This window comes from Oncorhynchus nerka, unplaced genomic scaffold (assembly GCF_034236695.1).
Source record: "Oncorhynchus nerka isolate Pitt River unplaced genomic scaffold, Oner_Uvic_2.0 unplaced_scaffold_1166, whole genome shotgun sequence".
Classification (NCBI taxonomy): domain Eukaryota; kingdom Metazoa; phylum Chordata; class Actinopteri; order Salmoniformes; family Salmonidae; genus Oncorhynchus; species Oncorhynchus nerka.
In genome coordinates this window covers 81713-107834 of record NW_027040169.1, presented here as the reverse complement: position 1 = coordinate 107834, position 26122 = coordinate 81713, and the positions used below count along the sequence as shown (strand labels likewise).

The window sequence follows — 26122 nt, the reverse complement described above, 5'->3', positions numbered from 1 at the left end:
GGCACCTGGTAACCTAAATACACTTAGCGGTGTTCCAAAATTCATGCCCGCTATGAAGGGGTGCAACTCTCGCTCTCTTGAAGACGGGAGGGACGTAGCCAGCGGTCAGGGATGAGTTGATGAGCGAGGTGAGGTAAGGGAGAAGGTCACCGGAGATGGTCTGGAGAAGAGAGGAGGGGATAGGGTCAAGCGGGCAGGTTGTTGGGCGGCCGGCCGTCACAAGACGCGAGATGTCATCTGGAGAGAGAGGGAGAAGAGGTCAGAGCACAGGGTAGGGCAGTGTGAGCAGAACCAGCGGTGTCGTTTGACTTAGCAAACGAGGATCGGATGTCGTCGACCTTCTTTTCAAAATGGTTGACGAAGTCATCTGCAGAGAGGGAGGAGGGGGGGAGGATTCAAGAGGGAGGAGAAGGTGGCAAAGAGCTTCCTAGGGTTAGAGGCAGATGCTTGGAATTTAGAGTGGTAGAAAGTGGCTTTAGCAGCAGAGACAGAGGAGGAAAATGTAGAGAGGAGGGAGTGAAAGGATGCCAGGTCCGCAGGGAGGGCGAGTTTTCCTCCATTTCCGCTCGGCTGCCCGGAGCCCTGTTCTGTGAGCTCGCAATGAGTCGTCGAGCCACGGAGCGGGAGGGGAGGACCGAGCCGGCCTGGAGGATAGGGGACATAGAGAGTCAAAGGATGCAGAAAGGGAGGAGAGGAGGGTTGAGGAGGCAGAATCAGGAGATAGGTTGGAGAAGGTTTGAGCAGAGGGAAGAGATGATAGGATGGAAGAGGAGAGAGTAGCGGGGGAGAGAGAGCGAAGGTTGGGACGGCGCGATACCATCCGAGTAGGGGCAGTGTGGGAAGTGTTGGATGAGAGCGAGAGGGAAAAGGATACAAGGTAGTGGTCGGAGACTTGGAGGGGAGTTGCAATGAGGTTAGTGGAAGAACAGCATCTAGTAAAGATGAGGTCGAGCGTATTGCCTGCCTTGTGAGGATGGGGGAAGGTGAGAGGGTGAGGTCAAAAGAGGAGAGGAGTGGAAAGAAGGAGGCAGAGAGGAATGAGTCAAAGGTAGACGTGGGGAGGTTAAAGTCGCCCAGAACTGTGAGAGGTGAGCCGTCCTCAGGAAAGGAGCTTATCAAGGCATCAAGCTCATTGATGAACTCTCCGAGGAACCTGGAGGGCGATAAATGATAAGGATGTTAAGCTTGAAAGGGCTGGTAACTGTGACAGCATGGAATTCAAAGGAGGCGATAGACAGATGGGTAAGGGAGAAAGAGAGAATGACCACTTGGGAGAGATGAGGATCCCGGTGCCACCACCCCGCTGACCAGAAGCTCTCGGGGTGTGCGAGAGCACGTGGGCGGACGAAGAGAGAGCAGTAGGAGTAGCGGTGTTGTCTGTGGTGATCCATGTTTCCGTCAGTGCCAAGAAGTCGAGGGACTGGAGGGAGGCATAGGCTGAGATGAACTCTGCCTTGTTGGCCGCAGATCGGCAGTTCCAGAGGCTACCGGAGACCTGGAACTCCACGTGGGTCGTGCGCGCTGGGACCACCAGATTAGGGTGGCCGCGGCCATGCGGTGTGGAGCGTTTGTATGGTCTGTGCAGAGAGGAGAGAACAGGGACAGACAGACACATAGTTGACAGGCTAGAGAAGAGGCTACGCTAATGCAGAGGAGATTGGAATGACAAGTGGACTACACGTCTCGAATGTTCAGAAAGTTAAGCTTACGTAGCAAGAATCTAATTGACTAAAATTATTAAAATGATACAGTACTGCTGAGGTAGGCTAGCTGCGTTGTTGACACTACACTAATCAAGTCGTTCCGTTGAGTGTGAAGTTTCTACAATGCTGCTATTCGGGGGCTAGCTGGCTAGCTAGCAGTGTTGGTTACGTTACGTTGCGTTAGGAGAACGACAATAGCTGGCTAGCTAACCTAGAACATCGCTCTAGACTACACAATTATCTTTGAAACAAAGACGGCTATGTAGCTAGCTATGTAGCTAGCTACGATCAAACAAATCACACCGTTGGGACTGTAATGAAATGAAATGAAAATGTGATACTACCTGTGGAGCGAAGCGGAATGCGACCGAATGCGAAAGTTCTATTCAGTAGACGTTGGCTGGCTGTTGGCTAGCTAGGAGTGTCTCCTACGTTAAGGACGACAAAATAGCTGGCTAGCTAACCTCGGTAAATTAAGATAATCACTCTAAGACTACACACTCTAAACTACACAATTATCTTGGATACGAAGACAGCAAAGACAACTATGTAGCTAGCTAATACTACACTAATCAAGTCGTTCAGTTGAGTGTGATAGTTACTACAGTGCTACGGTAGCCGGTGAACGTATGCTAGCTGGCTAGCTGCTAGGCAGATAGGAGGACGACGAAATACGATAATAACGCAATTATCACTCTAAGACTCCACACTCTAAACTACACAATTATCTTGGATATGAAGACAGCAAAGACAACTATGTAGCTAGCTAACACTACACTAATCAAGTCGTTCAGTTGAGTGTGATAGTTACTACAGTGCTACGGTAGACGGTGAACGTGTTGGGCAGATAGGAGGACGACGAAATACGATAAAACATGCGGTCTCTCCTTCACTGCAGCCGAGGTGAGTATGACATTTAAACGTGTTAACCCTCGCAAGGCTGCAGGCCCAGACGGCCTCCCCAGCCGCGCCCTCAGAGCATGCGCAGACCAGCTGGCCGGTGTGTTTACGGACATATTCAATCAATCCCTATACCAGTCTGCTGTTCCCACATGCTTCAAGAGGGCCTGATTGTTCCTGTTCCCAAGGCTAAAGCTAAGGTAACTGAGCTAAACGACTACCGCCCGTAGCACTCACTTCCGTCATCATGAAGTGCTTTGAGAGACTAGTCAAGGACCATATCACCTCCACCCTACCTGACACCCTAGACCCACTCCAATTTGCTTACCGCCCAAATAGGTCCACAGACGATGCAATCTCAACCACACTGCACACTGCCCTAATCCATCTGGACAAGAGGAATACCTATGTGAGAATGCTGTTCATCGACTACAGCTCGGCATTCAACACCATAGTACCCTCCAAGCTCGTCATCAAGCTCGAGACCCTGGGTCTCGACCCCGCCCTGTGCAACTGGGTACTGGACTTCCTGACGGGCCGCCCCCAGGTGGTGAGGGTAGGCAACAACATCTCCTCCCCGCTGTTCCTCAACACTGGGGCCCCACAAGGGTGCGTTCTGAGCCCTCTCCAGTACTCCCTGTTCACCCACGACTGCGTGGCCACGCACGCCTCCAACTCAATCATCAAGTTTGCGGACGACACAGCAGTGGTAAGCTTGATTACCAACAACGACGAGACGGCCTACGGGGAGGAGGTGAGGGCCCTCGGAGTGTGGTGTCAGGAAAATAACCTCACACTCAACGTCAACAAAACTAAGGAGATGATTGTGGACTTCAGGAAACAGCAGAGGGAACACCCCCCTATCCACATCGATGGAACAGTAGTGGAGAGGATAGCAAGTTTTAAGTTCCTCGGCATACACATCACAGACAAACTGAATTGGTCCACTCAGACAGACAGCATCGTGAAGAAGGCGCAGCAGCGCCTCTTCAACCTCAGGAGGCTGAAGAAATTCGGCTTGTCACCAAAAGCACTCACAAACTTCTACAGATGCACAATCGAGAGCATCCTGGCGGGCTGTATCACCGCCTGGTACGGTAACTGCTCCACCCTCAACCGTAAGGCTCTCCAGAGGGTAGTGAGCTCTGCACAACGCATCACCGGGGGCAAACTACCTGCCCTCCAGGACACCTACACCACCCGATGTTACAGGAAGGCCATAAAGATCATCAAGGACATCAACCACCCGAATCACTGCCTGTTCACCCCGCTATCATCCAGAAGGCGAGGTCAGTACAGGTGCATCAAAGCTGGGACCGAGAGACTGAAAAACAGCTTCTATCTCAAGGCCATCAGACTGTTAAACAGCCACCACTAACATTGAGTGGCTGCTGCCAACACACTGTCATTGACACTGACCCAACTCCAGCCACTTTAATAATGGGAATTGATGGGAAATGATGTAAATATATCACTAGCCACTTTAAACAATGCTACCTTATATAATGTTACTTACCCTACATTATTCATCTCATATGCATACGTATATACTGTACTCTACATCATCGACTGCATCCTTATGTAATACATGTATCACTAGCCACTTTAACTATGCCACTTTGTTTACTTTGTCTACATACTCATCTCATATGTATATACTGTACTCGATACCATCTACTGTATGCTGCTCTGTACCATCACTCATTCATATATCCTTATGTACATATTCTTTATCCCCTTACACTGTGTATAAGACAGTAGTTTTGGAATTGTTAGTTAGATTACTTGTTGGTTATCACTGCATTGTCGGAACTAGAAGCACAAGCATTTCGCTACACTCGCATTAACATCTGCTAACCATGTGTATGTGACAAATAAAATTTTATTTTATTTTATTTTATTTTATTTGACTTGATGTCAAAATGTCAGATGAAAAAGCAAGACATTACTTACTTTCAGAGGAGCAGCGTAGCACACACCATTGAGGCCCACAAACAAAGCTGTGGAAAGTTTCCTTGAAGCAAGAGCATAAAGAAAGAACAAATACAGATGCCGAAACCCGGATCGAACCATGGACCTTTAGATCTTCAGTCTAACGCTCTCCCAACTGAGCTATTTCGGAAAATCACTCATCTTCTTCTGTGGCACCCTTGACAATTCACATGCATGTGACTCACAATTTTGACACTCAAAATGTACATCATAGCCAGTACGGGGATCAAACCCATGACCTTGGCGTTATTAGCACCACACTCTAACCAACTGAGCTAACCAGCCATTTGCTATTTTGCTCAATTGTTGAAATGCACCGAGCCTCTGCAAGTGCTGGCATGTCAACAAACAAGTCCACCAACAGCATAGCCTGACAAGACTGGACCCTCTTGGCTGCTTCTTGCGGAAATTCCAAACGGCTGGGGAATTAGCTCAAATGCTTTATAGTGGGATCGATGCCCACATTCTCCAAAAGCACATTGTTTTATGGATCCAAGAAAACTCCAGTTCACACTTCATGCAGCCTTGTCTTACGACAACCTACTGTCATGTAAACAATGACAAGAAACTGTCATGTAACAATGACAAGAAACTCTCATGTAACACTGATGTCACAATGTCAGATGAAAAAGAAAGACATGACTTACTAAAGGATAAACCTCCCAAAGATGCTTGGAGTAAAAGCATGAATGTATTTATGCGGGATGCCCGACGTGGAAAGGTAGGTGGTTGGTCTTCTCTCTGATTGGCTACATGAGATCACAATGTCGTTGGTTGTCCGTGGCTCCAGTCTTGAACAGAACTACAGGATGGGTTTTCCTTTCACTCGTTCTGGAAGATGGGCTAATCAACCCTGTCGCTGATTCCTCAGTGGGTGATGAGTAGGATGGTTTGGATATAGTAGCAGAATGATCTCACTTAAGGTCATTTTTCTAGGTACTTGTGAGTTTAGGAAAGTTCCAAACGTGTAGCTTGCGCCTCACGGTTTTCTGGTTAATGTTCATTTCTGTTACCATTCCTTTTATGCACTCTGGCCGCCGGGGACGCTTCTGTCAGTCTGACCAACTCTCTGTCCCTCGTGGCATGGCTACTTACTATGCACATTTTCTAGGGGAGTTTCTCTAACACGTTCAAAGTGAATACTGGAACAATATTTCTAACATAAGACTGGTCAGAGATTAGCTATAGAAAAATGTCATATTGGTTTTCATTTTTACTAGAAACGTCCTCACTCTGCAGGTAGGAAGTCTCGAGCCTTTACATTGTATATGAAATATGTTTTTTCAAGACAAAGGTTATTTTTGTTGGGAAAGGCCTGTTAGCAAAAACATTCCTTTAGTTATACTGGAGGGGAGAAAGAACCCACTGGAGGGGAGAAAGAACCCACTTCTGCTGTAAATTGATCTGATCCTCACAGGACAGTCATGACACCACCACAAGACTTCGTACACAAGGCGGTTGGGGTTTGCAGCGTTTTCTTGTTCTTAACTTAGTCCCTCTCTCTACACTGGCAGCTGTGAGAACCCCGAGGATCCATACCGTGTCGTCTTCCACCCGGTAGTAGCTGATGCCAGGGTCCACTTCCCCCTCACGTCAAACGCTTTGAGGCCTATATGTTTTCCTTCGCCGAGGATGCGGTTGAGCCGAGTGGCCAGGTAACAAAGTTACCCCAACAATCTTTATTGGTTAATTTTGTGTGAGTGGCAATCATACCTTTTTATGACACCATCAAATATTTGATTCCTAGGTCTTTGTCCATTGTGATGTGGTCATCTGTGATGCCAGTAGTCCCTCTGGCGGCCCCTGTAGTGGACAATGTGAATCAGGACAACTCGAAAAGAGGTAGGTCTTGTTTTATGCTTTTCAGACCCTGGCAGACCATAACTGAACTAATAGTTTCTCTCTCTTTTAACAGGTCAACGACATGTCAAAGACCTCTTTGAGGAGCGTCATTTATATGTTTCTTCTGGATACATTCTTTGGGTGTAATGTCTTGTTCTAACATGTCAAATAAAGTGTTCTATATAAAACAATCCTAACCGTTGGAGCTACCTTAATTGTATCTGATTTGCATTTAACACCAAGGCGCATGTAGTAGGCTTGTCATCTGACATGTATCAATCAGCATGGAACTCTGAACCATCCACCGGAGGGATGGAGAATTTCCCATCTAGGACAAATGATGGGTGTCAAAACAAAAGCTTTCCAATGTCCAGTAGGATGAACTGACTCAATGTTATAGTGGTTTGCCAAAGTGAAACCAGCAGGGCTGTGGTTGGATGCAGTGTTGGTAATTTTCAACTGAAATTACAACTTTCCTTGATACCGCTCACTAGCTTGGTTTCCATCCAAATATGGACATTTCTTCTTTAATGATATGCATGTCAATCTCTCATGGCTCAAATGGGAAGAGCTTGACTTCATCGCTACTTGTTTGTGTAAGAAGTGTTGACAAGCTGAATGTACCGAGCTGTCTGTTTTTTAAAACTACTAGCACACAGCTCAGACACCCATGCATTCCCCACAAGACATCTCTTCACAATCTCCAAGTCCGAACTACGAAGGTCTCTATGATTACGTTGCAATCTATTCCGCATCAGGATAAGATGTCAACACACCGTACGGAACAGCGGGGTCTGAAGACACTCCTTAAAAAGTTGAGAGCTTGCACTGCAGGACGGCTTCATTGCTCCAGACCACAAGGGGGAGTTTGCGCAATCATTATGCATTTGGGTCCCAAGGCTTTGATGACCAAAGACTACTTTTGACACGAGCCACCCTTGCCTTGTGGCGCTCAACGAAGATTGCTGACAAAACAGATGGAAGTTGCCTTAACGAGTCAAGCAAATGTACAATTTGAGAGGAATGTGATAATGGAGATGGCTTTTTTTTTTGGTCAAAGTTAAATTACAAATCTCTATTTAGCAAGTTAGACTAGCTAGTGTTAGGAGAATGAATTTGTAAATGGTCTTTCAGGGACTCCTGAGAACTAACAAACCAGGCAGTTGTCTTGTGAAACGGTGGATGTAAAGAATCGAGCTGGCTAAAGCATTGACTGCACAATTGTAAGCTTGCCTTGCAATGCAGCTGAAGGAACATGGCTAGCTATTTACTTGCTTGAGTCGGATTAAAAATAACTGTTGCCGCTCTGGGTATGGACCCTAAAACAGTTCTGAACTAATATTCATACCAATCAATGAACCTGAAGTCTGAATGGCATTAATGAAGCCTAGAGTAGAATATACCTTTTGTGCCAAGGATGCAAGACCTATATACACATGTATTTTAGTTATTACCACGTATGAGATTCCCATATTGTAGCCTGTACATTGAATATATTCACCGACCATGTACTCTTCCCTGGCAAATAAAGGTGCGGTTCAGGTATGACACACTTTCAGTCATATCAAACGATGCGGTGTCTGCATGCATGTATTACAATTATACACTTCAAAAGTGTTTACTGCTCCTGGGATATCAATGATTACACATTGTAACTATACAATAGACTAAACATGATTGATTTCTCAATTCATATATAGAGGAAAAAACCTATGCATATCTAACTCCATTTCATCTGAGGACACAGGATAGTATTTCAACCAGTGGAGAATGTGAAACGCTTTATTGAAAAATCGATATGTCTTCCGTTTTCCCAGACCTCAAAAGTAGTTTCCTGCTAGGGTTTTAAACGTTGTCGTGGACAGAACATCCAATCATGTTATAAAAAGGTGTACTTTTGAGAGCAAAACCTACAGATGCAGGGACAAACAGTCAACAGGGAAATGTAAATGGAGAATAGGGGAATTGTTTTTTTGGGGGGGATCAGGCAAAACATTGAAGGGATTTTACAGGGCCCTAATGACTACAGACATTGACAGTCTCCTAGCCTAAAAACAAATGCTGAATGCACTGCCTAGATTGAGGGAAATGCACTGCCTATTATTGGATTTGATCAGGGCATGGCAGGGAAGCACTAACAAACTGCCTTTTAGTCCAATAAAAATACATTATTAGGGTGATAAATAAAAGGCAGTTGCTCCACGCATGACACAAGAGAACCCTCTACTGGAGCAAAACGCTTACAGCACCTGGTATTCCCAGGCGGTCTCCCATCCAAGTACTAACCAGGCCCGACCCTGCTTAGCTTCCGAGATCGGGCACATTAACTTCATACTACACCCCCGCATGTGGGTTCCTGACTACAGCCTCAAGCTCATTACCATAACGCAACGTTAGTGATTTCTAAAATCGCAAATGAAATGAAATAAATATGCCTGCTCTCAAGCTTATCCTTTTCTTAACAATCCTGTCATCTCAGATTTTCAAAATATGCTTTTGAACCAGAGAAAATCAATCATTTGTGTAAGAGTGTTGATAGCTAGCTTAGCATTTAGCGTTAGCATTTAGCATGCAACATATTCACAAAAACCAGCAAAGGAATCAAATAAAATAATTTACCTTTGAAGAACTTCAGATGTTTCAATGAGGAGACTCTCAGTTACATAGCAGATGTCCAGTTTTTCCTGAAAGATTCTTTGTGTAGGACACATCGTTCCGTTTGTTACTATGCATTTGGCTACCGAAACTAACCGAAAATTCAGTCACCTACACGTCGAACTTTTTCCGAATTAACTCCATAATATCGACTGAAACATGGCAAACGTTGTTTGAATCAATCCTCAAGGTGTTTTGTCATATATCTCTTCATTGAAATGCCGTTCCTGGAAGCTTGCTTTGTCCTCAGAATCGCATGGAAAAATACTAGTAGCTGAGTTTTACGCACCAATTTCCACGCAGGACACCGTGCGGGACACCTGGTAAATGTAGTCTCTTATGGTCAATCTTCCAATGATATGCCTGCAAATACGTCACAATGCTGCAGACACCTTGGGGAAACGACAGAAAGTGCAGGCTCATTCCTGGCGCATTCACAGCCATATAAGGAGATCATGGAAAACGTAGCTTCGGAAATCCTGTTCATTTCCTGGTTGCTGAAACATCTTGGTTTTGCCTGAAGGTTTTGTTCTAGGGCACTCACAGTGAAAATCTTTGCAGTTCTGGAAACGTCAGTGTTTTCTTTGCAAAGCTATCAATTCCATGCATAGTCGAGCATCTTTTCGTGACAAAATATTGCGCTTAAAACGGGCACGTCTTTTTATCCAAAAATGAAATACTGCCCCTAGAGTCTTAACAGGTTAAAAAAATATATATATAATATAAAAACACACTATTTACAACATTCAGACAATAAAAGATGAACAATTCACCCTTTAACAAAATCAGAAAAATAAAAAGTTACACAATTATCCACTAAAACCAATTAATAATGAATTACAAGTTTTCCATTTGATAGAATTTCAATTACAGTACTCACCCACAGTTTCCTCCACAGTTTCTATATATTATGTATCTTTCTCTAAAATACCACAACAAAAATCCACACTCACAATTTTCCCTTCATAATGACCTAAATTCCTTAATCTTATTGCATATCTAGCATGACTTAATACAAAATTCCCCTCATTAATCTTACTCATTACTACTGACTTATCCATGTTAACCTTTGCACCCGATGCCTGTCCATATACTTTAAAACACTCCATCACCCTTTTTACACTTCCCTCATCTCTAACTGTTATAGTGGTATCATTTGCGTATTGATGAATCAAACTAAAACGTCCTTGTGGAGTCTGTACACAATTTATAAGATTATATTTTTTAAGAAATGCTGCTAAAGGTTCTACCGATAAAGCTGATAAAGGGCACCCCTGTCTCACAGATCTCTCAAGAATAAAATAATCAGTTAAAACCCCATTACACTTCACCCTACTTTTTGCCTTCTTATATAATAATTTTATCCATCCTACTATTCTATTACCAAAACCATATTTATCCATTACCCTAAACATAAAATCATGTTCCACCCTATCGAAAGCTTTATTTAAATCTATGCTTAAAACTAATTTTTTAAATCACATCTCTAATTGTATCAGCAATATCTCTACCAGGGCACACTATAATTATGTGTAGGTGCTATAATATCATTTAAAACTTGCTTCATTCTATTTGCCAGTATCTTAGGTAATACCTTATAATCTGAATTTAATAAACTAATTGGCCTATAATTCTCCAGTTTCAATTTGCTCCCCTTATTTTTATATAAAATCAGCCCTGTCACCATAGATTCTGAAATACTATTATTATCCTCCATATATTGATAAACTTCCAATAAAATAGGTGCTAAAAAACATTCATATATTTGATAAAACTCTGCAATTATCCCATCTACTCCAGGACTCTTATTTACTTGTAAACCATTAATCGCATCTTTAACTTCATTCACTGTTATCTTCCCATCACACATTTGTTTATCCTCTACATAAATTTGCACATCCACACTATCCAATATCTCCTTTACACACCCCTCATCCACCTCCCCTTTCTTAAATAAATCCTTATAAAAATTCTGCACTGTTTCTAATATCTCTACATAAACATTGACAACTTCACCCTTTACATTTTATATCTTTCTAATATACACTGCTCAAAAAAATAAAGGGAACACTAAAATAACACATCCTAGATCTGAATGAATGAAATATTCTTATTAAATACTTTTTCTTTACACAGTTGAATGTGCTGACAACAAATCACACAAACATTATCAATGGAAATCAAATTTATCAACCCATGGAGTCGCACTCAAAATTAAAGTGGAAAACCATGACCTCCCTACAACGCCTGGGCATGCTCCTGATGAGATGGCGGATGGTCTCCTGAGGGATCTCCTCCCAGACCTGGACTAAAGCATCCGCCAAGTCCTGGACAGTCTGTGGTGCAACGTGGCGTTGGTGGATGGAGCGAGACATGATGTCCCAGATGTGCTCAATTGGATTCAGGTCTGGGAACGGGCGGGCCAGTCCATAGCATCAATGCCTTCCTCTTGCAGGAACTGCTGACACACTCCAGCCACGTGAGGTCTAGCATTGTCTTGCATTAGGAGGAACCCAGGGCCAACCGCACCAGCATATGGTCTCACAAGGGGTCTGAGGATCTCATCTCGGTACCTAATGGCAGTCAGGCTACCTCTGGCGAGCACATGGAGGGCTGTGCGGCCCCCCAAAGAAATGCCACCCCACACCATGTCTGACCCACCGCCAAACCGGTCATGCTGGAGGATGTTGCAGGCAGCAGAACATTCTCCACGGCGTCTCCAGACTCTGTCACGTCTGTCACATGTGCTCAGTGTGAACCTGCTTTCATCTGTGAAGAGCACAGGGCGCCAGTGGCGAATTTGCCAATCTTGGTGTTCTCTGGCAAATGCCAAACGTCCTGCACGGTGTTGGGCTGTAAGCACAACCCCCACCTGTGGACGTCGGGCCCTCATACCACCCTCATGGAGTCTGTTTCTGACCGTTTGAGCAGACACATGCACATTTGTGGCCTGCTGGAGGTCATTTTGCAGGGCTCTGGCAGTGCTCCTCCTGCTCCTCCTTGCACAAAGGCGGAGGTAGCGGTCCTGCTGCTGGGTTGTTGCCCTCCACGTCTCCTGATGTACTGGCCTGTCTCCTGGTAGCGCCTCCATGCTCTGGACACTACGCTGACAGACACAGCAAACCTTCTTGCCACATCTCGCATTGATGTGCCATCCTGGATGAGCTGCATTACCTGAGCCACTTGTGTGGGTTATAGACTCCGTCTCATGCTACCACTAGAGCGAAAGCACCGCCAGCATTCAAAAGTGACCAAAACATCAGCCAGGAAGCATAGGAACTGAGAAGTGGTCTGTGGTCACCACCTGCAGAACCACTCCTTTATTGGGGGTGTCTTGCTAATTGCCTATAATTTCCACCTGTTGTCAATTCCATTTGCACAACAGCATGTGAAATGTATTGTCAATCAGTGTTGCTTCCTAAGTTGACAGTTTGATTTCACAGAAGTGTGATTGACTTGGAGTTTCATTGTGTTGTTTGTGTTCCTTTATTTTTTTGAGCAGGGAATGTTCTCCTCTGTTTATTCTTCTCTAATCCAAGAAAAAACAAAGTGCATTTCTCCCCTCAAAAATACTTTGCTTTACTTCTTATAAAAGCCCCCTTACACTTATCTATTTCATATTTACTAAATTTTTCTTTCAACTCTAAAAACATTTCTATATTATAATTAGGTTCACTGTCACACTTCCCCATTTCTTCTTCCAATTTAGCTCTCAACTAATTTTCTTCTCTTTTCATCCTACCCCTCTTTTTCCTTGCATATCTTATACTAAAAACTTTTATTTTTCCTTAACCTTGTCCCACCATAAACACTTATCATTCTCTTTCTGCTTGTCCTCCATTTCACATGCTATCAAATATTTAAGTTGTTTCCCATATTCCTCATCTTCTAAATACCCTGCATTCATACACCATATTCCACCCCCTGCTCTTTCCTTATCTAAGCCCACTGAAAATGTTAAACCTGCATGAGCACTAAAAGTTGCAAAACATACATAATATCCTTCATAAAATTCCTTCAACCGTCTTTTACTAAAACCAGATCTATCCTTGTTTGTTTCAAATCCCCTAAAACCACCTGCCTTCTAGAAAATTCTCTTTTGTCTGGATTTTCCTCTCCACATATCAATCATCACTTTTTCACCTCCACCGCCGCTTTCCTCTTCCTGTAGCCTCCCCTTGTTCTATCAATATTTTCCATGTCAACTGAATCCGAAATTGACTCTAAATCCATCTCATCCAACCAACTCAAAATCTTCTTTCCTGTGCCCATTTGTGTCTCCTGTATCGTTGTCAGCATCCCACTCCCCTCCACTTCACCTCCTTCCGAGGCACCCACATCGCTCGAGGTCCCCCCAAAGTCTGTGAGTCCCCAGTTCCTCCACCCAGCCCACTCCCCCCCTCCTCCTGAAAACTCCCTCTTCTTATTTCTGAATCCATACTGCTCCCTATTTCATTTGTCTTCTGTTTCATCTTCTCCCTTCCACCCTCCACCACGTCCTCTCTTCCATCTTCTTCTCCTTCTTGTGGTGATACAATTGCTTCCTCAAAAGTTCCTGTTAGAGGAAATTATAGTTTAGATGATCAATTATGTATACATTAATGATTAGAACCATTTATGCTAATACTATTATGTTATGATTTGAAAAGTATGGGTTTTTAGTTGAACTGTTACTGAAAATGTAAGCAGAAATGAATTGTGTCTGTGTCTCCTGGGAAAGTTTAAGAAGGAGGGATAAGATAGTTTTTCAAACAGATAAGAATGTTTTGGTTGGATTCCATTATTGGAGAGAAGTATATCCTTTAGACAGGTTGGAATGTAGTTTATGAGGGGAGTGAAACTATCTCCAGGACCGAATACTACGCCATTGTAAGGCTGGGAGAGGGTGTGAAACTGATGACGTCATTTTATGTTCACTTTCTTTATAATGTAATGTTCTTTGTATTTTGGGTCAGTACTCTCTGGAATTAAACGCTCTTACCTGGCTTTTAAGACTGGTCTCAATCTATTTCATGCATAATTAATGAACTTACAATTCATTAATGAATTTAGAAATGAGTGCTAATTGGTTTTGGCAATTAAAGCATAGAGGAATCTAAAATTCCTCTATCAGTTCCTGACTCCCCTCTTCAGCCAAAACCTCTCCACAGTTGCACTCCTCTAGTCTCTTTCAGCATCCACCACAAAAGACCTTGCCCTTCCCTCCAACACATTCCCTCACATAATGACCCTGTTAACCACACTTGAAACATTTAAACTCAGGGCAGTCCTTGACTATGTGCCCAGACTGGATACACCGTCGACAAACCCTGACCTGCTTATCGTGTATTACTCGGAAATACTCTCCTCCTCCAGTGTCTCAAATTATGTCGAAAATGGCAACGATTGTACTGTTTCAGTGAATTTTACTTTACAGATTCTCGTCCCGTCCACGATCTCTGTACCTGGCCAAACTCTCCTCCTTATTTCTGAGACAGCAGTTACACCCCAGCTACTCAGCTTATCCAGTATGACTTTGTCTTCGATGTATAACGGAAGATTCATGAAAGATACAACTAGCTCATTGGCAATCATATCTCTCGCCATGATCCTTGTATCTGTAATCATTAAACCATCCATTAACCAATCCTTTCCTTTTCCATTTCGCATTGTAATTTCGTACTTTCTTTCTCCTTTCATTCTACATCCCACCACCTCCCCACACACCTCTTTAATCGAACGTAGTAACTCCATTGTTGTAACTTTATCTTCTCCCATCAACTCCACTGCCACCGTAAATTCTTTGCCATATTTCAGTCCTCCTTCATCTCCATGTTTCTTCCGTTGAGAATATTCTTTGTCCTTGTCCATTCCACTAGTCATTGCCATGTTGTCCGTCATAGTAAACAAAAATGAGAACAAAAACTCTCCCCAAGCAGCAAAACTGCAAAGGGGAAAAAACGAGGCAAACTTAAACTTGTTCAAATGCAAAAATCAAAATGATACTTCAAAAACGTTGAAAATAACCAAAAAAGCTCTCAAGCAAACACTCTCAAGCAAACAAACACTCACTCACGACTTAATCACAAACACCTGTCTCACTTTCCAAACAGGAAGTGCTCACTCAGGCCGGTATGGCCGTAAGCAAGACATTATCTCTTGGTGCACTATATAAAGTCAAAGTGAGTCTGATTAACATATGTTGCAGTTTCACCATTTAGATAAGCATCTTTGTGTCACTCAAAAATGGAAGAAATTGCATATAATGTAGCAATCACGTTGGATGAAATACAAACTAACCTTGATTACTTATTTCAAAGTGAGGGCATCTGTATTTGTTCTTTCTTTATGCTCTAGCTTCAAGGAAACTTTCCACAGCTTTGTTTGTGGGCCTCAATGGTGTGTGCTACGCTGCTCCTCTGAAAGTAAGTAATGTCTAAGTAACATTTTGACATCAGTGTTACATGAGAGTTTCTTGTCATTGTTACATGACAGTAGGTTGTCCTAAGACAAGGCTGCATGAAGTGTGAACTGCAGCTTTCTTGGATCCACAAAAAAATGTGTTTTTGGGGAATGCGGGCATCGATCCCACTACCTATAGCATGCTAAGCAAACACAATACCAATTGATCAAATTCCCAGCTGTTTGAATTGCCACAAGGAGCAACCAAGAGAGTCCAGTCTTGTCAGGCTATGCTGTTGGTGGACTTGTTAGTTTGCGCTCCAGCACTTGCAGAGGCTCGGTGCATCTCAACAATTGTGCTCTGTATCCAGCGGCCGGTTAGCTCAGTTGGTTAGAGTGTGTGATACGCTGCTCTCTGAAAGTAAGTAATGTCTTTCTTTTTCATCTGACATTGTGACATCAGTGTTACATGAGAGTTTCTTGTCATTGTTACATGACAGTTTCTTGTCATTGTTTACATACCTTAAGGGAAGATTTCGGCAGTTGCTGTATGGTTAGTGAGAAAGTCCATATTGAAAATGTACGGTCCCTTACTAGACGTCCGAAATCGTTTGTAAAATTCGCGGACGGCGTCGGGCCGAGCGGCAGGGCCGGACCTACCAGGAAGTCATCAAATGAACTTTGTCGGACATTCGGTTTCCGTTTTACAAAAATAATAAGATGTTGGTCATTTTTCCGCTGTCCCGTAAATTCCCACAAGAGGGCATAAGCAATCATATTGCTATTGGACAAAACATAACGATTCACGACGGGGCCTTATCTCGAAAACTGAAAATATTTCGAAGCCGAAACTCGGTGAGCGTAGGGGCAGCATAACGGGCAGTTGGCCCCGAACAAGATGGCGTCTGGGCCTCAACGGTTTTTGAGTTATGGCCATTTATCTGGGATTAAAGGTCCAAAATGAAAATAGAGAAATTATTTTTCCACTTCACGTCAAAGTCAAGGAGCCTCCGGTGTCAATAAAAAAAGAACCAGCCATTTATCTATCGTCATTTAAGAGAAATCGTACAACGACAGATTGGTGATGTTCACGGATAGGTGTTTTTTTTTTTCAACGGTTACAGATCCAGTTGCAGGGTGTTCTTACGAATCTTTTTAAAGTGTGCTGCGGAGCTCTGCTAGATTTCTGTGATTTTCTATGATTTTCTGAAATAACACACACTCACTAAACCCTCCGTAAATAACTCAGTTCTTAACGTAAAGACTTAAAACTCAGGATTCTGTAAAGGCATACCCCAATCATGATATGAGTTTATTTATAGCTTCCTGTGTCAACCGGAAGTGCCTTAAATGGTGTCACAGTGGCAGTTTCCAAGGGTTAAAAAGGTCAGATCTTTCAAAACTTCATATGTGTGATTAGGCAACCCCATAAACTGTAAGTCAGTCATTTCTCCCAACAGATGTCAAAGAAAAGCTCTCTCTCACACACACACACACACAAAACACACACACAGCAAGGATGGAGTGATAAAGTGCGGTGCTCAAAGACACAGAAAGCAGGCAATGGCATAAACATAATCTCTAGGCCGTGCCGAGTTCAACGAGATATCCCGCTTGACCGTAGCTCGCTCGGTCTAAGCACAGCAACCATTAGAAAAGTAGGCCCAAAATGAAGCCTGCCCCACAACGTCATTTGCTTTTGGGTGACAGTGAGAGAACCGTTAGGGTGAGAAGCACAATTTGACCTCAGGTACATTCCTAAGGTCCTCCCGATCCGTGCAAGCCTAACCTTGACCGTGTGGCATTAACCCTTAATAGTTAAAAGAAGGTGTTTACTTCAAAGAGTTTGCATTGACTTCTCTCCCCATAGGAATACATTGCCTGCACCCCTAAATTCAACCTGAAGCCTATGTGGGTTATGAATGTCGTATGAACCTGTCTTCGATGACAGTCCATCAGGCCACTACGAGGTCTACCTGTGTTGATTCTAAGCTTCCTGGACCAACCGGAAGTGGTTAAAATCACCCTAAAAGTGTTTATCCATACCCTGCCTGCAGTTTGATATGACAGTGTATTCAACCCTGTGTAAATCAGTCAATTCTTAACATAAGGACTTAAAACTCAGGAATCTGTAAAAGCATACCCCAATGAGGATATGTGTTGATTTACAGCTTCCTGTGCCAACCGGAAGTGCCATAATTGGTGTCTCTTGGGCTGTTTCCTGAGTGGTTAAAAAAGTCAGATCTTTCCAAAACTTCATATATGTGATTAGGCAACCCCATGAACTATAAATCAGTCATTTTTCCCATAAAATTTCAAAGGAAAACTAAATCACACACACAGACAGCTTGGAAGTAGGGACCCATTGGGGTGCGTAGAGACATACACTGCCTGCATTAGTAAACCTTGTTGGAACTTTTAAAGAACCGTCGGACCTAGAGTTCAAACTTTAGAATCCTGTTCTAGACCTCCGGTCGATAGTGCGTGGTGAGTTACGTGGCTCTAGACAGTTCTCGGACCGAGAAACAGCTTCGTACATTTGCAATGACTTCAATTCATTTTTGCATCACGAAAATGGCGACATTTAGAAATGTCCCAGAGTCGCAAGACTAGGTGCATTGCGACCGTCTCGGCCCATATAGACAGACCCCAACGTTTCTGTCCGATAGCTCATTTAAGGACCCCGTAGCAAGTCATGGAAAAAGTGGATTTTCAGCACCAATTAGGGTTTTGCTGGGACACCAAATGACCGATCGAGCCGAAACTTGGGATTCGGGGTCGCCTCAGCAAGGTCTACACATAACATAAGAAATGGACTCGCAGCTAGAACGTAACTACGTGTTTTATGTTTTTTTATGGTTTGAACCGAAGGCGTTGTGAATTTTGGGCCAGCTCTGAAGTATATGATAGTTGGCTACTAAACGAGTTGGAAAAAGTCCTCCAAAGGCTAACTCTCTAGCCCTCGCTATCTCCTTGCTTGCTAGTTCGGCATGCTAACTGCTAGCTTGTTTAGCCCAGGTCCGCTAACTACTACCTTGTTTACCCTGGCCTGCTAATCTGTTAGCTTGTTAGCACAGGCCTGCTAACCGTCTGCAGCGCCGCGTCACAAAAACGCAGTGGCCCATATGTACTCTATCTCTTCCCGATTTCTTTAAAAATTTGTTTATACCTTCCGGAAACCTGCCTCAACCAATGTGATACGGAATCGCTATTATCCTTATTTTTAGAACACACTCAAGAACCTCCAGAAGCTAACCAGCTAGCTAGCTACAAGCTATTTAGTCATTGTTAGTTTTCTTAACCTGGATAACACTTGCCAGCCCAGCCCCCCTGCCCCATCCACCGCTGCCCCCTGGACTCTGATCACTTGGCTACATAGCTGATGCACGCTGGACTGTCCATTAATCACGGTACTCCATTCTGCTTGTTTGTTTTATCTGTCGGCCGAGTTGCCTAGTCAATGCCATCTCACCTGCTGTTGTTATGCTAGCTGATTAGCTGTTGTCTCACCCACTGTTTTAGCTAGCTTTCCCAATTCAACACCTGTGTTTACTGTATGCCTCGCTGTATGTCTCTCTCAAATGTCAATATGCCTTGTATACTGTTGCTCAGGTTAGTTATCATTGTTTTAGTTCACAATGGAGCCCCCTAGTCCCATTCCTCAGACCCCTGATACCTCCTTTGTCCCACCTCCCACATATGCGGTGACCTCACCCATTACAACCAGCATGTCCAGAGATAAAACCTCTCTCATCATCACCCAGTGCCTGGGCTTACCTCCGCCCGCACCCGCACCCCACCATACCCCTGTCTGTGCATTATGCCCTGAATATATTCTACTATGCCCAGAAACCTGCTCCTCTTATTCTCTGTCCCCAACGCTCTAGGCGACCAGTTTTGATAGCCCTTAGCCGCACCCTCATACTACTCCTTCTCTGTTCCGCGGTGATGTGGAGGTAAACCCAGGCCCTGCATGTCCCCAGGCACCCTGATTTGTTGACTTCTGTGATCGAAAAGCCTTGGTTTCATGCATGTCAACATTAGACGCCTCCTCCCTAAGTTTGTTTTACTCACTGCTTTAGCACACTCTGCTAACCCTGATGTCCTTGCCGTGTCTGAATCCTGGCTCAGGAAGGCCACCAAAAATTCAGAGATTTCCATACCCAACTATAACATCTTCCGTCAAGATAGAACTGCCAAAGGGGGAGGAGTCGCAGTCTACTGCAGAGATAGCCTGCAAAGTAATGTCATACTTTCCAGGTCCATACCCAAACAGTTCGAACTACTAATTCTGAAAATTACTCTCTCCAGAAATAAGTCTCTCACTGTTGCCGCCTGCTACCGACCCCCCTCAGCTCCCAGCTGTGCCCTGGACACCATTTGTGAATTGATTGCCCCCCATCTAGCTTCTGAGTTTGTTCTGTTAGGTGACCTAAACTGGGATATGCTTAACACCCCGGCAGTCCTACAATCTAAGCTAGATGCCCTCAATCTCACACAAATCATCAAGGAACCCACCAGGTACAACCCTAACTCTACTCTGTAAGCAAGGGCACCCTCATAGACGTCATCCTGACCAACTGGCCCTCCAAATACACCTCCGCTGTCTTCAAACAGGATCTCAGCGACCACTGCCTCATTGCCTGTATCCGCTACGGTGTCAAACGACCACCCCTCATCACTGTCAAACGCTCCCTAAAACACTTCTGTGAGCAGGCCTTTCTAATCGACCTGGCCCGGGTATCCTGGAAGGACATTGACCTCATCCCGTCAGTTGAGGATGCCTGGTCATTCTTTAAGAGTAACTTCCTCACCATATTAGATAAGCATGCTCCGTTCAAAAAAATGCAGAACTAAGAACAGATACAGCCCTTGGTTCACTCCAGACCTGACTGCCCTCGACCAGCACAAAAACATCCTGTGGCGGACTGCAATAGCATCGAACAGTCCCCGCGATATGCAACTGTTCAGGGAAGTCAGGAACCAATACACGCAGTCAGTCAGGAATGCTAAGGCCAGCTTCTTCAGGCAGAAGTTTGCATCCTGTAGCTCCAACTCCAAAAAGTTCTGGGACACTGTGAAGTCCATGGAGAACAAGAGCACCGCTTCCCAGCTGCCCACTGCACTGAGGCTAGGGAACACGGTCACCACCGACAAACCCATGATTATCGAAAACTTCAACAAGCATTTCTCAACGGCTGGCCATGCCTTCCGCCTGGCTACTCCTACCTCGGCCAACAGCTCCGGCCCCCCCCGCAGCTCCTCGCCCAAGCCTTTCCAGGTTCTCCTTTACCCAAATCCAGATAGCAGACGTTCTGAAAGAGCTGCAAAACCTGGACCCGTATAAATCAGCTGGGCTTGACAATCTGGACCCTCTATTTCTGAAACTATCCGCCGCCATTGTCGCAACCCCTATTACCAGCCTGTTCAACCTCTCTTTCATATCGTCTGAGATCCCCAAGGATTGGAAAGCTGCCGCAGTCATCCCCCTCTTCAAAGGGGGAGACACCCTGGACCCAAACTGTTACAGACCTATATCCATTCTGCCCTGCCTATCTAAGGTCTTCGAAAGCCAAGTCAACAAACAGGTCACTGACCATCTCGAATCCCACCGTACCTTCTCCGCTATGCAATCTGGTTTCCGAGCCGGTCACGCGTGCACCTCAGCCACACTCAAGGTACTAAACGACATCATAACCGCCATCGATAAAAGACAGTACTGTGCAGCCGTCTTCATCGACCTTGCCAAGGCTTTCGACTCTGTCAATCACCATATTCTTATCGGCAGACTCAGTAGCCTCGTTTCTTCGGATGACTGCCTTGCCTGGTTCACCAATTACTTTGCAGACAGAGTTCAGTGTGTCAAATCGGAGGGCATGTTGTCCGGTCCTCTGGCAGTCTCTATGGGGTGCCACAGGGTTCAATTCTCGGGCCGACTCTTTTCTCTGTGTATATCAATGATGTTGCTCTTGCTGCGGGCGATTCCCTGATCCACCTCTACGCAGACGACACCATTCTATACACTTTCGGCCCGTCATTGGACACTGTGCTATCTAACCTCCAATCGAGCTTCAATGCCATACAACACTCCTTCCGTGGCCTCCAACTGCTCTTAAACGCTAGTAAAACCAAATGCATGCTTTTCAACCGATCGCTGCCTGCACCCGCTTGCCCGACTAGCATCACCACACTGGATGGTTCCGACCTTGAATATGTGGACACCTATAAGTACCTAGGTGTCTGGCTAGACTGCAAACTCTCCTTCCAGACCCATATCAAACATCTCCAATCGAAAATCAAATCAAGAGTCGGCTTTCTATTCCGCAACAAAGCCTCCTTCACTCACGCTGCCAAGCTTACCCTAGTAAAACTGACTATCCTACCGATCCTCGACTTCGGCGATGTCATCTACAAAATGGCTTCCAACACTCTTCTCAGCAAACTGGATGCAGTTTATCACAGTGCCATCCGTTTTGTCACGAAAGCACCTTATACTACCCACCACTGCGACTTGTATGCTCTAGTCGGCTGGCCCTCGCTACATATTTGTCGCCAGATCCACTGGCTCCAGGTCATCTACAAGGCCATGCTAGGCAAAGCTCCGCCTTATCTCAGCTCACTGGTCACGATGGCAACACCCATCCGTAGCACGCGCTCCAGCAGGTGTATCTCATTGATCATCCCTAAAGCCAACACCTCATTCGGCCGCCTTTCGTTCCAGTACTCTGCTGCCTGTGACTGGAACGAATTGCAAAAATCGCTGAAGTTGGAGACTTTTATCTCCCTCACCAACTTCAAACATCAGCTATCTGAGCAGCTAACCGATCGCTGCAGCTGTACATAATCTATTGGTAAATAGCCCACCCATTTTCACCTACCTCATCCCCACAGTTTTTTATTTATTTACTTTTCTGCTCTTTTGCACACCAATATCTCTACCTGTACATGATCATCTGATCATTTATCACTCCAGTGTTAATCTGCAATATTGTAATTATTCGCCTACCTCCTCATGCCTTTTGCACACATTGTATATAGACTCCCCTTTTTTCTCTACTGTGTTATTGACTTGTTAATTGTTTACTCCATGTGTAACTCTGTGTTGTCTGTTCACACTGCTATGCTTTATCTTGGCCAGGTCGCAGTTGCAAATGAGAACCTGTTCTCAACTAGCCTACCTGGTTAAATAAAGGTTCAATAATAAAAATAAAAAAGTCTATGCTAGGTAAAGCTCCGCCTTATCAAAGCACTCACAGGCGGCCTAGTCCTTGCGCAGCAGTCCCTTCCAGCTGCAGTCAGAGCAGGAGATGCCCATCTGTAAATAGCCCACCCAATCTACCTACCTCATCGCCATATTATTTTTATTTACTTTCTGCACTTTTGCACACCAATATTTCTACTTGCACATCATCATCTGCTCATCTATCACTCCAGTGTTCATTTGCTAAATTGTGACTACTTCGGTACTATGGCATATTTATTGCCTTTTTTTTTTTTAAATCCCTTCTATTTTGTTATTGACTGTGCGCTAGTTTGTTCCATGTGTAACTCGTCGCCAGAACCACTGGTTCCAGGTCATCTGTAAGTCTATGCTAGGTAAAGCTCCGCCTTATCAAGGCAATCACAGGCGGCCTAGTCCTCTCGCAGCAGTCCCTTCCAGCTGCAGTCAGAGCAGGAGATGTTCTTCTCCTCCGCGTCCAGACTGCAAATGAATTGCACTGCTTTGCTTTACCTTGGCCAGGTCGCAGTTGTGTATGAGAACTTGTTCTTAACTGGCGTACCTGCTATAATAAAGGAGAAATTTAAGAAAATAAGAAACAATTTTTCTTTCTCAGAAACGGGTTGTAGCTCAGTGGTAGTGCGCATGCTTTGCATGTATGAGGTCCTGGGTTCAATCCCCAGCTTCTCCATGTTTTTTTTGCAAAGACCCAACTTCTACTTTCCAGAATGTTGAAATTCTAAGCAGGAAACAGAGATGTGCTAAATAATTTGGTCTTTTAATCTGAAGAACGGAGTGGTGTATATATAAAGTACAGTGTATTGATATTGCGTTTTATCTGCAAATTAAATGGGATGGAAGCTCAGAGGGGAGTGCATGCTATATATGTATGAGGTCCTTTCTCCACTGAGTTTGTGTGCCAAATTCACATTTGCACAACTACTACTTTCCAGAATGTTGATATATCTATATATATATATACATTGCATTGTAGAGTGTCATGGTGGCCAAGTGGTAAGGCGTCGGTCTCGTAAACCGAAGACTATGGGTTCAAATCCCATCCGTGCCTTTATAGAAAAGGCTTCAAATTCCATGGAAATTTACATTCATTGGAGGACTTTGTAGAAAAATCATGTTGCATCAATATTTGAACATAACTATTATATTAAGGGGAAGTATCTCTACGATAGAGCCACTTTACATGTTTCCTGTCCTACAGTATTCCCCAACTTGTCTTTTGAGAGTATGCACTTGTTAAATTAGCTTTTGCACAACTCCCACTTTCCACAATGTTGACATTCTAAGAATGAAATAGATGCGCAAAGCCATCGGTTTTTGTTAACTGAAGCACGGGTTCAATCCCTGTTCGACGTTTATTGTAGATAGCTGATATTATGGAAATGTACTTTCATCACAACAGTGTAAAGAAAAGGTCAAATTGTCTTGATATGGCCACTGGCGACCTGTATGCTCTAGAACCACTCGGCTGGCCCTCCGCTACATATTCGTCCCTTCCAGCCAGAACCACTGGCTATTTTGTTATTGACTGTGCGCTTGTTTGTTCCATGTGTAACTCATATTTATTGCGCCAGAACCACTGGCTCCAGGTCATCTGTAAGTCTATGCTAGGTAAAGCTCCGCCTTATCAAGGCAATCACAGGCGGCCTAGTCCTCTCGCAGCAGTCCTTCCAGCTGCAGTCAGAGCAGGAGATGTTCACCCCTCCGCGTCCAGACTGCAAATGAATTGCACTGCTTTGTTTTACCTTGGCCAGGTCGCAGTTGTGTATGAGAACTTGTTCTTAACTGGCTTACCTGCTATAATAAAGGAGAAATTTAAGAAAATAAGAAACAATTTTTTTTTCCCAGAAAGGGGATGTAGCTCAGTGGTAGAGCACATGCTTTGCATGTATGAGGTCCTGGGTTCAATCCCCAGCTTCTCCATTTTTGTTTGCAAAGACCCAACTTCTACTTTCCAGAATGTTGAAATTCTAAGCAGGAAACAGAGATGTGCTAAATAATTTGGTCTTTTAATCTGAAGAACATGCGTTCAATCCCTGTTAGTACATTTATAGAACAGAAGTGGCATGGTTGCCAACTTTTATGGCATCATTTTCAAAAACTGAAGTTCATGTTTTCGATCCCTGTCCGTTCCTGTTTTAAGAATTGCTGCTATCATTTCATTGTAGTTTCAATGGAGTGGTGTATATATAAAGTACAGTGTATTGATATTGCGTTTTATCTGCAAATTAAATGGGATGGAAGCTCAGAGGGGAGTGCATGCTATATATGTATGAGGTCCTTTCTCCACTGAGTTTGTGTGCCAAATTCACATTTGCACAACTACTACTTTCCAGAATGTTGATATATATATATAGAAAAGGCTTCAAATTCCATGGAAATTTACATTCATTGTAGGACTTTGTAGAAAAATCATGTTGTATCAATATTTGAACATAACTATTATATTAAGGGGAAGTATCTCTACGATAGAGCCACTTTACATGTTTCCTGTCACTAGCTAGTCTAACTTGCTAAATAGAGATTTGTAATTTAACTTTGACCAAAAAAAAGCAATTTCTCTACATTATCACATTCCTCTCAAATTGTACATTTGCTTGACTCGTTAAGGCAACTTCCATCTGTTTTGTCAGCAATCTTCGTTGAGCGCCACAAGGCAAGGGTGGCTCGTGTCAAAAGTAGTCTTTGGTCATCAAAGCCTTGGGACCCAAATGCATAATGATTGCTCAAACTCCCCCTTGTGGTGGTCTGGAGCAATGAAGCCGTCCTGCGGTGCAAGCTGGCAACTTTTTAAGGAGTGTCTTCAGACCCCGCTGTTCCGTACGGTGTGTGTTGAAATCTTATCCTGATGCGGAATAGATTGCAACGTAATCATAGAGACCTTCGTAGTTCGGACTTGGAGATTGTGAAGAGATGTCTTGTGGGGAATGCATGGGTGTCTGAGCTGTGTGCTAGTAGTTTTAAAAAACAGACAGCTCGGTACATTCAGCTTGTCAACACTTCTTACACAAACAAGTAGCGATGAAGTCAAGCTCTTCCCATTTGAGCCATGAGAGATTGACATGCATATCATTAAAGAAGAAATGTCCATATTTGGATGGAAACCAAGCTAGTGAGCGGTATCAAGGAAAGTTGTAATTTCAGTTGAAAATTACCAACACTGCATCCAACCACAGCCCTGCTGGTTTCACTTTGGCAAACCACTATAACATTGAGTCAGTTCATCCTACTGGACATTGGAAAGCTTTTGTTTTGACACCCATCATTTGTCCTAGATGGGAAATTCTCCATCCCTCCGGTGGATGGTTCAGAGTTCCATGCTGATTGATACATGTCAGATGACAAGCCTACTACATGCCCCTTGGTGTTAAATGCAAATCAGATACAATTAAGGTAGCTCCAACGGTTAGGA

At 44.0% G+C, this 26122-nt stretch overlaps 4 non-coding genes across 4 annotated transcripts; 2 read left to right on the top strand and 2 right to left on the bottom strand.

Annotated features, from left to right (window-relative positions):
- Positions 1-4653: 4653 nt before the first annotated feature.
- trnaf-gaa (transfer RNA phenylalanine (anticodon GAA)) lies at positions 4654-4725 on the bottom strand. Its single transcript has one exon. It is a non-coding gene; the product is annotated as a tRNA-Phe (tRNA).
- Positions 4726-4806: 81 nt separating this feature from the next.
- Positions 4807-4880, bottom strand: trnai-aau (transfer RNA isoleucine (anticodon AAU)). The gene has a single exon. It is a non-coding gene; the product is annotated as a tRNA-Ile (tRNA).
- An 18809-nt stretch (positions 4881-23689) lies between these two features.
- trnat-cgu (transfer RNA threonine (anticodon CGU)) lies at positions 23690-23761 on the top strand. The gene has a single exon. It is a non-coding gene; the product is annotated as a tRNA-Thr (tRNA).
- An 800-nt stretch (positions 23762-24561) lies between these two features.
- trnaa-ugc (transfer RNA alanine (anticodon UGC)) lies at positions 24562-24633 on the top strand. The gene has a single exon. It is a non-coding gene; the product is annotated as a tRNA-Ala (tRNA).
- Positions 24634-26122: the final 1489 nt, after the last annotated feature.